Source organism: Apodemus sylvaticus, chromosome 10 (assembly GCF_947179515.1).
Source record: "Apodemus sylvaticus chromosome 10, mApoSyl1.1, whole genome shotgun sequence".
Taxonomy (NCBI): Eukaryota; Metazoa; Chordata; class Mammalia; order Rodentia; family Muridae; genus Apodemus; species Apodemus sylvaticus.
This window is the reverse complement of record NC_067481.1, coordinates 52745795-52759117: the sequence shown is the minus strand read 5'-3', so window position 1 is coordinate 52759117 and position 13323 is coordinate 52745795.

The following is a 13323-nucleotide window of genomic DNA, read 5'->3' as shown; positions in this document are numbered from 1 at the left end:
GAAACTAAACAAGGACACAATGAAACTAATTGAAGCTTTGGACCAATTAGATTTAACTGATATATATAGAACATTCTATCCTAAAACAAAAGAATATACCTTTTTTTCAGCACCTCATGGTACCTTCTCCAAAATCGACCATATAATTGGTCACAAGACAGACCTCAACAAATATAAAAAGATAGAACTAATCCCATGCCTCCTATCTGATCACTATGGAATAAAAGTGGTCTTCAATAGCAACAGAAACAACAGAAAACCCACAAACACGTGGAGATTGAACAATACTCTACTCAATGACACCTTGGTCAAGGAAGAAATAAAGAAAGAAATTAAAGACTTTTTAGAACACAATGAAAATGAAAACACAACATACCCAAATCTATGGGACACAATGAAAGCAGTGCTAAGAGGAAAACTCATAGCGCTGAGTGCCTCCAAAAAGAAAATGGAGAGAGCATACATTACCAACTTAATGACACACCTGAAAGCCCTAGAACAAAAAGAAGCTATTTCACCCAGGAGGAGTAGAAGGCAGGAAATCATCAAACTCAGGGCCGAAATCAATCAAGTAGAAACAAAGAGAACCATACAAAAAATCAACAAAACTAGGAGCTGGTTCTTTGAGAAAATCAACAAGATAGATAAACCCTTAGCCAGACTGACCAAAGGGCACAGAGAAAGTATCCAAATTAACAAACTTAGAAATGAAAAGGGAGACATAACAACGGAAACTGAGGAAATCCAAAAAATCATCAGATCCTACTACAAGAGCCTGTACTCAACACAACTGGAGAATCTGGAGGAAATGGACAATTTCCTTGACAGATACCAAATACCAAAATTAAATCAGGACCAACTAGACCATCTAAACAGTCCCATAAAGCCTAAAGAAATAGAAGGAGTCATAGAAAGTCTTCCAACCAAAAAAAGCACAGGACCAGATGGTTTCAGTGCAGAATTCTACCAGACCTTCAAAGAAGAGTTAACACCAATACTCTTCAAACTATTCCACAAAATAGCAACAGAAGGAACACTACCCAATTCCTTCTACGAAGCCACAATTACGCTGATACCAAAGCCACACAAAGATCCAACAAAGAAAGAGAACTTCAGACCAATTTCCCTTATGAACATCGATGCAAAAATACTCAACAAAATTCTTGCCAACCGAATCCAAGAACACATCAAAACGATCATCCACCATGATCAAGTAGGCTTTATCCCGGGAATGCAGGGTTGGTTCAATATACGGAAATCCATCAATACAATCCACTACATAAACAAACTCAAAGAACAAAACCACATGGTCATTTCATTGGATGCTGAAAAAGCATTTGACAAAATTCAGCATCCTTTCATGCTTAAAGTCTTGGAGAGAACAGGAATTCAAGGCCCATACCTAAACATAGTAAAAGCAATATACAGCAAACCGGTAGCCAGCATCAAACTAAACGGAGAGAAACTTGAAGCAATCCCACTGAAATCAGGTACCAGACAAGGCTGCCCCCTTTCTCCTTATCTTTTCAATATTGTACTTGAGGTACTAGCTCGGGCAATTCGACAACATAAGGAGGTCAAAGGGATACAAATTGGAAAGGAGGAAGTCAAACTATCATTATTTGCAGACGACATGATCGTCTACCTAAGTGACCCAAAGAACTCCACTAGAGAGCTCCTACAGCTGATAAACAACTTCAGCAAAGTGGCAGGTTACAAAATCAACTCAAGCAAATCAGTGGCCTTCCTATACTCAAAGGATAAGCAGGCTGAGAAAGAAATTAGGGAAATGACCCCCTTCACAATAGCCACAAACAGTATAAAGTATCTTGGGGTGACTCTTACCAAACATGCGAAAGATCTGTATGGCAAGAACTTCAAGACTCTGAAGAAGGAAATGGAAGAAGACCTCAAAAAATGAAAAAACCTCCCATGCTCATGGATCGGTAGAATCAATATAGTTAAAATGGCCATTTTGCCTAAAGCACTATACAGATTCAATGCAATACCCATCAAAATCCCAACTCAATTCTTCACAGAGTTAGAAAGAGCAATTATCAAATTCATCTGGAACAACAAAAAACCCAGGATAGCTAAAACTATTCTCAGCAACAAAAGAAAATCTGGGGGAATCAGTATCCCTGACCTCAAGCAATACTACAGAGCAATAGTGTTAAAAACTGCATGGTATTGGTACAGTGACAGGCAGGAGGATCAATGGAACAGGATTGAAGATCCAGAAATGAACCCACACACCTATGGCCACTTGATCCTCGACAAAGAGGCTGAAAACATCCAATGGAAAAAAGATAGCCTTTTCAACAAATGGTGCTGGTTCAACTGGAGGTCAGCATGCAGAAGAATGCGAATTGATCCATCCTTGTCTCCTTGTACTAAGCTCAAATCCAAATGGATCAAGGACCTCCACATAAAGCCAGACACTCTGAAGCTAATAGAAAAGAAACTGGGGAAGACCCTTGAGGACATCGGTACAGGGAGAAAGTTTCTGAACAGAACACCAATAGCGTATGCTCTAAGAGCAAGAATTGACAAATGGGACCTCATAAGGTTACAGAGTTTCTGTAAGGCAAAGGACACCATCAAGAGGACAGATCGGCAACCAACAAATTGGGAAAAGATCTTCACCAATCCTACATCAGATAGAGGGCTAATATCCAATATATATAAAGAACTCAAGAAGTTAGACTCCAGAAAACCGAACAACCCTATTAAAAAATGGGGTACAGAGTTAAACAAAGAATTCTCACCTGAAGAACTTCAGATGGCGGAGAAGCATCTTAAAAAATGCTCCACTTCATTAGTCATTAGGGAAATGCAAATCAAAACAACCCTAAGATTTCATCTTACACCAGTCAGAATGGCTAAGATTAAAAATTCAGGAGACAGCAGGTGTTGGAGAGGGTGCGGAGAAAGAGGAACACTCCTCCACTGCTGGTGGGGTTGCAAATTGGTACAACCACTCTGGAAAGCAGTCTGGCGGTTCCTCCGAAAACTGGGCACCTCACTTCCAGAAGATCCTGCTATACCACTCCTGGGCATATACCCAGAGGATTCCCCACCATGTAATAAGGATACATGCTCTACTATGTTCATAGCAGCCCTATTTATAATTGCCAGATGCTGGAAAGAACCCAGGTATCCCTCAACAGAAGAGTGGATACAAAAAATGTGGTATATCTACACAATGGAGTACTATTCAGCCATTAGAAACAATGAATTCATGAAATTCTTAGGCAAATGGATGGAGCTAGAGAACATCATACTAAGTGAGGTAACCCAGACTCAAAAGGTGAATCATGGTATGCACTCACTAATAAGTGGTTATTAACCTAGAAAACTGGAATACCCAAAACATAATCCACACATCAAATGAGATACAAGAAGAAAGCAGGAGTGGTCCCTGGTTCTGGAAAGACTCAGTGAAACAGTATTTGGCAAAACCAGAACGGGGAACTGGGAAGGGGTGGGAGGGAGGACAGGGGAAGAGAAGGGGGCTTACGGGACTTTCGGGGAGTGGGGGGGGCTAGAAAAGGGGAAATCATTTGAAATGTAAATAAATTATATCAAATAAAAAAAAAAAGAAAAAAAAAAAAAAGAATTGCTTTTTCTAACTCTGTGAAGAACTGAGTTGGGATTTTGATGGGGATTGCATTGAATCTGTAGATCACCTTTGGCAAGATGGCCATTTTAACTATATTAATCCTGCCAATCCACGACCATGCAGATTTTTCCATTTTCTGAGGTCTTCTTCGATTTCCTTCTTCAGATACCTGAAGTTCTTGTCATATAAATCTTTCACTTGTTTGGTTAGAGTCACACCAAGATACTTTATACTGTTTGTGGCTATTTTGAAGGGTGTCGTTTCCCTAGCTTCTTTCTCAGCCTGCTTATCCTTTGAGTATAGGAAGGCAACTGATTTGCTTGAGTTAATTTTATAACCAGCCACTCTGCTGAAGTTGTTTATCAGCTGTAGGAGTTCTCTGGTGGAGGTTTTCGGGTCACTTAAGTAAACTATCATGTCATCTGCAAATAGTGATAATTTGACTTCTTCCTTTCCAATTTGTATCCCCTTGACCTCCTTATGTTGTCTAATTGCTCTAGCTAGAACTTCAAGTACTATATTGAAAAGATATGGAGAGAGAGGACAGCCTTGTCTAGTCCCTGATTTTAGTGGGATTGCTTCAAGTTTCTCTCCATTTAGTTTGATGTTGGCTACCGGTTTGCTGTATATTGCTTTAACTATGTTTAGGTATGGGCCCTGAATTCCTGTTCTTTCCAGTACTTTTAGCATGAAAGGATGCTGAATTTTGTCAAATGCTTTTTCTGCATGTAATGAGATGATCATATGTTTTTTTTTTCTTTGAGTTTGTTTATGTAGTGGATAGCATTGATGGATTTCCTTATATTGAACCATCCCTGCATCCCTGGGATGAAGCCTACTTGATCATGGTGAATGATCGTTTTGATGTGTTCTTGGATTTGGTTGGCAAGAATTTTATTAAGTATTTTTGCATCAATATTCATAAGAGAAATTGGCCTGAAGTTCTCTTTCTTTGTTGGATCTTTGTGTGGTTTTGGTATCAGCGTAATTGTGGCTTCATAGAACAAGTTGGATAGAGTTCCTTCTGTTTCTATTTTGTGGAATAGTTTGAAGAGTATTGGTGTTAGGTCTTCTATTAAGGTCTAATAGAACTCTGCACTGAAGCCATCTGGTCCCGTGCTTTTTTTGGTTGGGAGACTTTCTATGACCCTTTTTATTTCTTCAGGTGTTATGGGACTGTTTAGTTGATCTATTTGATCCTGATTTAGTTTTGGTGTAGGATATCTGTCTAGGAAACTGTCCATTTCCTCCAGATTCTCCAGTTGTGTTGAGTATAGGCTTTTGTAGTAGTATCTAATGATTTTTTGAATTTCCTCAGTTTCTGTTGTTATATCTCCCTTTTCATTTCTAAGTTTGTTAATCTGGATACTGTCTTTGTGTCCTTTGGTTAGTCTGGCTAAGGGTTTATCTATCTTGTTGATTTTCTCAAAGAACCAGCTCCTGGTTTTGTTGATTCTATGTATGGTTCTCTGTTTCTACTTGATTGATTTCGGCCCTGAGTTTGATGATTTCCTGCCTTCTACTCCTCCTGGGTGAAATAGCTTCTTTTTGTTCCAGGGCTTTCAGGTGTGTCATTAAGCTGTTAGTGTATGCTCTCTCCATTTTCTTTTTGGAGGCACTCAGGGCTATGAGTTTTCCTCTTAGCACTGCTTTCATTGTGTCCCATAGATTTGGGTATGTTGTGTCTTCATTTTCATTATGTTCTGAAAAGTCTTTAATTTCTTTATTTCTTCCTTGACCAAGGTATCATTGAGTAGAATATTGTTCAGTTTCCACGTGTATGTGGGTTTTCTGTTGTTTTTGTTGCTATTGAAGACCACTTTTACTCCATAGTGATCTGATAGGAGGCATGAGATTAGTTTGATCTTCTTATATTTGTTGAGGTCTGTCTTGTGACCAATTATATGGTCGATTTTGGAGAAGGTACCATGAGGTGCTGAGAAAAAGGTATATTCTTTTGCTTTAGGATAGATATGTTAAATCTAATTGGTCCAAAGCTTCAATTAGTTTCATTGTGTCCCTGTTTAGTTTCTGTTTTCCTGATCGGTCCATTGAGGAAAGTGCAGTGTTGAAGTCACCCACAATTATTGTGTTAGGTGCAATGTGTGCTTTGAGCTTTAATAAAGTTTCTTTTATGAAAGAGGGTGCCCTTGCATTTGGAGCATATATGTTCAGGATTGAGAGTTCTTCTTGTTGTATTTTTCCTTTGACCAGCAAGAAGTGTCCCTCAGAGTCTCTTTTGATGACTTTGGGTTGAAAGTCAATTTTATCTGATATTAAAATGGCTGCTCAAGCTTGTTTCCTGAGACCATTTGCTTGTAAAATTGTCTTCCAGCCTTTTACTCTAAGGTAGTGTTTGTCTTTGACCCTGAGGTGTGTTTCCTGTATGCAGCAAAAATGTAGGGTCCTGTTTATGTATCCAGTCGGTTAGTCTATGTCTTTTTATTGGGGCATTGAGTCCATTGATGTTAAGAGATATTAAGGAATAGTGATTGTTACTTTCTGACATTTTTGACATTATTTTTTAAATTTGATTGGTTAACTTCTTTTGGGTTTGATGGAAGGTTACTATCTTGTTTTTACCAGGGTGAAGTTTCCCTCCTTGTACTAGTGTTTTCCTCATATTATCCTTTGTAGGGCTGGGTTTGTGGATAGATATTGGGTAAACTTGGTTTTGTCATGGAATATCTTAGTTTCTCCATCTATGGTGATTGAGAGTTTTGCTGGATATAGTAGTTTTGGCTGACATTTGTGTTCTCTTAGAGTCTGCATGAGATCTGCCCAGGATCTTCTAGCCTTCATAGTCTCAAGTGAAAAGTCTGCTGTAATTCTGATAGGTCTTCCTTTATATGTTACTTGGTCTTTTACTCTTACTGCCTTTAATATTCTTTCTTTCTTTAGTACATTTGGTGTTTTGATTATTATGTGACGGGAAGTATTTCTGTTCTGGTCTAGTCTGTTTGGACTTCTGTAGGCTTCTTGTATATTGATGGGCATCTCTCTCTTTCGGTTAGGGAAGTTTTCTTTCATAATTTTATTGAAGATATTTGCTGGCCCTTTAAGTTGCAAATCTTCACTCTCATCTATGCCTATAATCCTTAGGTTTGGTCTTCTCATTGTGTCCTGGATTTCCTGGATATTTTGGGTTACAAGCTTTTTGCATTTTGCATTTTAACTGTTGAGTCCATGGTTTCTATGGTATCTTCAGCATCTGAGATTCTTTCTTCTATCTCTTGTATTCTGTTGTTGATATTTGCATCTATGTCCCCTGATTTCTTCCCAAGGCTTTCTATCTCCAAAGTTTCTATCTCCCTTTGAGTTTTTTTAATTGTTTCTACTTCTGATTTTAGATCCTGGATGGTTTTGCTTAGTTCCTTCACTTGCTTGTTTGTGCTTTCCTGTAATTCTTTAAGTGATTTTTGTGTTTCCTCTTTCATGACCTCAGCCTGTTGACCAAAGTTCTCCTGTATTTCTTTAAGCGGTTTTTGCGTTTCCTCCTTATTGGCTTTTGTATTCTCCTGAATTTCTTTCAATGATTTTTGTGTTTCCCTTGCAAGGGCTTCTAACTTTTGATCCATTTTCTCCTGAATTTCTTTAAGTATGTCCTTCATGTGTTCCTGTACCAGCATCATGACCAGTGATTTTAAATCCAAATCTTGTTTTACTGGTGTGATGGGGTATCCAGGACATGCTGTTAAAGGAGAATTGGGTTCAGATGTTGCCATATTGCCTTGATTTCTGTTAGTGACATTTCTGTGTTTGCCTTTTGCCATCTAGTTCTCACTGGTGTTAGTTGGTCTTGTCAATGCTGGACTCACCAGTGCAAGCTGCCCCTTCCCAGGTGGCCTCTGGTTCACAGCTTACCTCCTGCACTGCCTGGAGACAGGGTGCTGTTACCCAGGCTGTTCAGATCCCGAAGCAGACACCTGAAGGCTCCTGCCTGGGCCCACTGGATTCACCAGAGCACACTGACTTCTACCAGCCGGCCTCCCGGAAGCCCCTCTTGCCTCTTGCAGGTCCTGGAGATGTGGCGTTGCCACCCAGGCTGATCTGGATCTGGAAGTGGAGAGATCTGAGGGCTCCTGCCAGAGGCCTCAGGACTGGAACCTAAGCTCCATGCCACCAGAGCAAGCTGTGCACTCCCAGTCTGTCTCCGGGTGCACACCCCTGATTGTTGATCTTAAAGCATAAGACATTGGCGTTCTGTTCAGGAAGCCCCCTCCCCACCCAAGTATTTGAGGCTAGAAAATATCATCCTGAGTGAGGTAACCCAGATACAAAAGAACACATGTGATATGACCTCACTGATAAGTGGATATTAGTCCAAAAGCTCACAATGCCCATGATACAACCATATGGAGCTTAGAAGAAAGGAAGATCATAGTGTGGATGCTTCAGTCCTGCATTGAGGGGGCAACAGGATGATTGTGGGAGGTGGGAGGGGGAGGGAGACAGGGACCTGGGAGGGAGAGAGGAGGGGGAGGAAAAGAGGAGGACAATGTCAGGAACTGGAGATGGGAGAGATGTACAGAGGGTCAGGAAATCGAACAAAAATATGTAACAGGGGGGATGAGGATGAGGAACTGAGGATAGCCTCTCAAGGGTCCCAGACACCAGGGAAATGCAAGGCTCCCAGGACGCAAGGGGATGACTTTAGCTGCAATGAGATAGAACCTGTAAAGACCACCTCCAGTAGATAGGCACAGCCACAGTAGATAGGTTGAAAGATGGGGCCACCCACCAATCTCAAAATTTTTAACTTAGAAATGTTCCTGTTCAAAGGAAGAACAGGGACAAAAAATGGAACAGAGACTGAAGAAAGAGCCAACTGGGGACTGCCCTACCTGGGGATTCATCATGTCTGCAGTCACCAAACCTGACACTGTTGCCATGGTCAAGAGGTGCTTGCTGACAGGAACCTGTTTGTGGGGGGCAGTTCATCAAACCTGGGCTATGAGTCTCAGTATATTTTACAATTAAGTAACCAGAATTCTAAAATGTATATAATGTATATATGATAGAGTCTGAATCTGAACTGAGGATGTAATTAACTATTTATTATCCCAAACTTAGTAGCAAACATGTTACTCTCATTGGTTACTCTCAACCCATGCTTCTATGGGTTGAGAATTCAGGAGTAAATATAGATGCACTGGACCTCAAGGTATCTCATGAATTTACAATTAAAACAGCCAAGGCTGCTTGTAAGTGGGTAGACAATCTTTTTACAAGATGGTATCCTCACATGTTTGTCAACTGGAGGCCTCAGTTCCTCAAGCCAGTGTTGCCTAAGTGTTGCCTCAAGCTTAGGCCTGGAGCCTGGCTTTCCAGACTGAGTGATCTGAGAAAAAACACAGGGTGGGGCACAATGTCTCATGATCTCCAGTTTTATTTGTGAAGCACTAGGGATAAAATGTAGGGTCTTGAATCTGTTAGGCAAGCACTCTGCCTGAGTTATAGCCCAGTCCTTTTAGACTTTTTGTTTTGAATCAGAGTCTTACTAACTTGCCCAGGTTATCTTTGAACTCATTCTGTAGACCAAGCAAGTCTTTAACTTGCCATTTTCCTGTCTCAACTTCTGAGGCTAAACTCACAGGCCTCCTCCCTTCATGATCTAGTTGTGAAGGCCACACACCACCAGTTTTTCCACATTATATTCATTAGAAAGAAGTAATGAGGTCCAGTCTGTGTGTAAAGATTTAGACCACCTTTTAAAGAAAGAAGTGTTGAAGAATTTGTACACATGTTTGAAAACTAAAACACAAACTTTCTGATTTTAGAGAAGCTAAACAGTGACTCCCAGATGAGTGAGCACACCATCCCCTCTGTTGCCCTAACTCCTCTCACGCCCACCCCAAGCCTTGCTTCTCTTTTGGAGTTGCCAAAGCTCCAGGCTGAATGGCACTGAGTCCCACCCATCACTTTGTCTCCTTAAACCACCTTTGCTGCTCTAGCTGATGCTATGTCCTTAGAGTTCACCAAAGGTCACAGAACCCTGTTCCCACATCCACTATCTGACTACCGTGAAGCCCTTGCCTTCTGCAGCACCACAGGGATCTGTCTGCTTCACAGACAACACCATCAGTGCTCTAGTGTACACTGCCCCATTAAGAGCACAGACTTGTAAGAGGCCATTGGACTAAGCCTTCAATGCCTCCCTCCTAGCTTCCTCCTTCATTCCTCCCTCTGGTCTCTGAGTTCTCTCTCCAAAGCCCAGATGGAACCAAGTCACATTTTGCCCAAAGCTTTCAATAACTCCATTTCTACCAAGACAGCTTTGAGTCTGACTTTGAGACTCTGTTGCTACCAGAACCCCTCCTGCCTCTCCCCTCTAATCTCTAGACAAACTGGACTCTTTGCTATTCTGGGCGGGTGTCATGTACTTTAAAGGCCTAGCTCTTTGTGCATGCAGTTCGTTCTTCCTGGAAGGAGCTTCTTCCCTTTGAACAATTATCAAATGCCTTCAAAGTCCAGTTCAAACGCCACCTTCTCCTGAAGTTCTTCCTACCACCCGTGACTTCCTCTGAGCAGCAGCCACTAAAAGCTTATGCAGATGAAGGTGGCTGCTTGAATCTAGGCATCTACCTGCTGGCTTAACTAGATTACCACTAATTAAAATCACAGGATGACTAAATCTAATTTTTGACAGTTGATAAATGCCAAACATCAATGGAGTTTTCATTAACACACTGCATAGCTATGTCTTTAAGTCACTGGGAGGAAGACACTTTCCTAATTTCTCCGAGGTGGTTAATCTTCTGTGCAGACATCAGAAAGGATTGAATTTCCTGACTCTCTTGGCTCTTGTCATGCTAGTGGTATTAAATGATTTGAGAAGAAGTCACTTGCAATGGATAGTGATGCCCATTTCACCTTTATCAGAAAGCACACAAAGGAAGACAATGTAGATGTCATGGCAGTGATGGGATACTGTCCTTTTCTGCCTCTTTCTTTTAAGTGGATTTGAAGGGAGCTGTTTGGATTGAATATTAGGCCCTATTGTATTATCAAATTTATGTTACTTTTGAGCTTCCAAAGAGAGGAAGGCAGGCTGAATTTGTCAAGTCATATTTTAATAAAGAATGGTTTTGTTCAATGTAGCTCGCTCAACCCTAGTGGGCTAGGATTCATGACATCCCAGACTACAAATAACATATGGACAGAAACCCACAAAGCAATAAGAAACAAAGAATCCGGTAAGTGCAGTCACTGTGCCTGGTGCTGATTCCCATCGCCTGTCATCACTACAGTCCGTCCTGGACCAGTGCTCAGTCGACAGATACATGAATGTTAGATGCTCCCTCCAAAGAGACAAGAGAGGCAAGTGGGAATGTGGGGTGCATTCAGAGTGTACACACACCCAAGAAAAGCAATCAAAGCAGTGACAGCCCTGTTCTGAGCAAGCCAAGCGGGGACAGCACAAATCTGAGGGAGGCTTGGGGTTATGTTCACAGATGGTGGAGAGCAGGCAGAACATTTCACCTCCCATTTGGCTCCTGTCACCTGACTGAGAAGACTAATTTTCCCCCTGTGAAAGGGTGGTGCAATCACTTTGTTCAGAGGAAATTGCAGCCTGAGGTGTGAGAGGAGTTTGGACAAGAGCCTAATGTCTGGGTGCTTTGCTGATGGATAGGTAATTTAAACTCCTTCAGGCAGGCAATAGTTAATCCATTGCAGGTTCAGGGGAAGAGGGTCAGAGCACACAGTGCCTCTGAGTATTATTGTGTTCCTTCATTCACTCCACAAACCTTGATTTGTTTTCTCTTGGCGTGATCCCAGGATGGTATAGCGTAGAGTGCTAACCTGGATTCCAATCTCTGCTACAATCTGATGTTATCAATAATCAGTCATGAAATGTCTGTTATTTTCAAAGGTTCAGGCTGATGGGAGAGGAGGAGTGAGTGTATCAGGAAAACAGAATCCATAGCAGGCATTTCAAAAAACAGTGTGGGAAGTGGGCATGTGCTTATAGAGAAACTGAAAGAACATGGATGAAGATGCTGAGATAGCTGGAGACCTAAAAGAGGCTTGGAGAAATGCTTTGTCTGGGCAGGGATCCCAGAGAAGGGCCACCCAGAGGGCAGCCCCACTGCCCTTTCAGTTCTGTGCCTTGGCATCAATGGCTCCATCAGGTCTTCTAGTCATACTCTCTAATTAGGGATCATTTTTTTTTATCATAATGCCTGGGATAGAAAGTTATAGGTGTTATATAAGGGATGGATGAGGTGTGGAGACTCTATGACAAAGCTTGGCTATAATCAGGTTGCTGAATTTTAACCATTCATTGCAACAAACTCAAGAAAGACAGGGTGGAGTGAGGTATGCATTAAACGACCATTGCAATCATTCAAGGGTCTCAGTTTCCTATTGTTGAGTAATGAGGCAACATATATTTTATATCATAAAACACCATGTTTACTATTTCACTTTATGTCTGTCAAGACTGTGGATGGCTTAGATGGCCTCAGTTACAAATATTTGATCAAGATACCAGTTGGGGCTGGGATCTCTACTCATGTCCTCTCTAAGTTTATGTAGTCAATAGGACTGACCCTTAGTGATGTGATTCTTCAAGAGAGAAGGTCTCTGATATTTTTAGTCCCTGATCTTTGGCTGCCGTAAGATAAGCAACTTTGCTCCTCATTTGCCTCCTGCCTTGACATTATGTCTCATCAGAGGTTTAGAGTGAAGCATGCCACCTAGCTGGCTTTCCCTGTGTCTACCTTTGAGGGAAATGAATTAGCAGTCAGGAAGTGACAGGGGAACTGGGCAGAGAGAAAGGGGTCTGGGTCTTCAGGTACAAGTCTACTTGTGAAGTGAAGGAGGAGTTTACTCTTCTTAAAGTGCTAGTTAGTACTTTGGGCCAGACAATTTTATAACTTATGACTGGAAGTGGTTACAGGACTGTCCATTGCCCATGTATATGCAGGAAAACAGAGGACATTTCTAGTTTCCATTTAGGGACTGGTAGAAATGATCACCACTGAAACAGTTTTAAAACCCAGTTATCACAAAGTATGGTTGCAGAGTGATCCTGTCTTCCATCCTGTGCTTGTCTGATGCATTGACACCTCAGAGATCTGAGTGAGAAACTCTTAACAAAGAGATCAGAACGTTGGGAGACACTGGATGGGGATGTCATTGCTGTGTCTGAGGAGGAAGAAGAGAATGGGAAGTAAGCCAGAGAGTCCATAGAAGCAGGCAGGCGATAGCTCAGGATGGGGGCTCACAGATCACAGCAAAGGGTATGAATCGTCTTCTAATTATCCAAAAGTCTATAACTGGAAGGCTTTAAGTGGGAAGTGGCATTTTCAATTTACATAGCAGATATTCTGCTGGAAGCTCTGCACAGCCTTCATATCTTCACCAAGCCTGCCTTCTAGAGTTCTTTCCCCACATTAAAGGTTATGCTTCTATCTGTTATGGCTGTCCATGAGCCTTGTGAGTACCCTAGGAAGAAAGGAAGTAAGGCCTCCAACTCTGTCTCTTGGTACAAGACCCTGATGGTTTTCTTGGCTCAAGAATATGCTGAGAATATGCCAGTCTGGACCTCTCAATACACTACTCCTATATCATAATTGCTGTGTAATTCGGAGTAACACGAGAATGAAACAGGCAGGATTTAAGCTTCTTGGAGGTGATATCAGTCTTGTATCCCATTGAATGAAGGCTAGAAGATAATATCAAATGCTCTCTTGGAG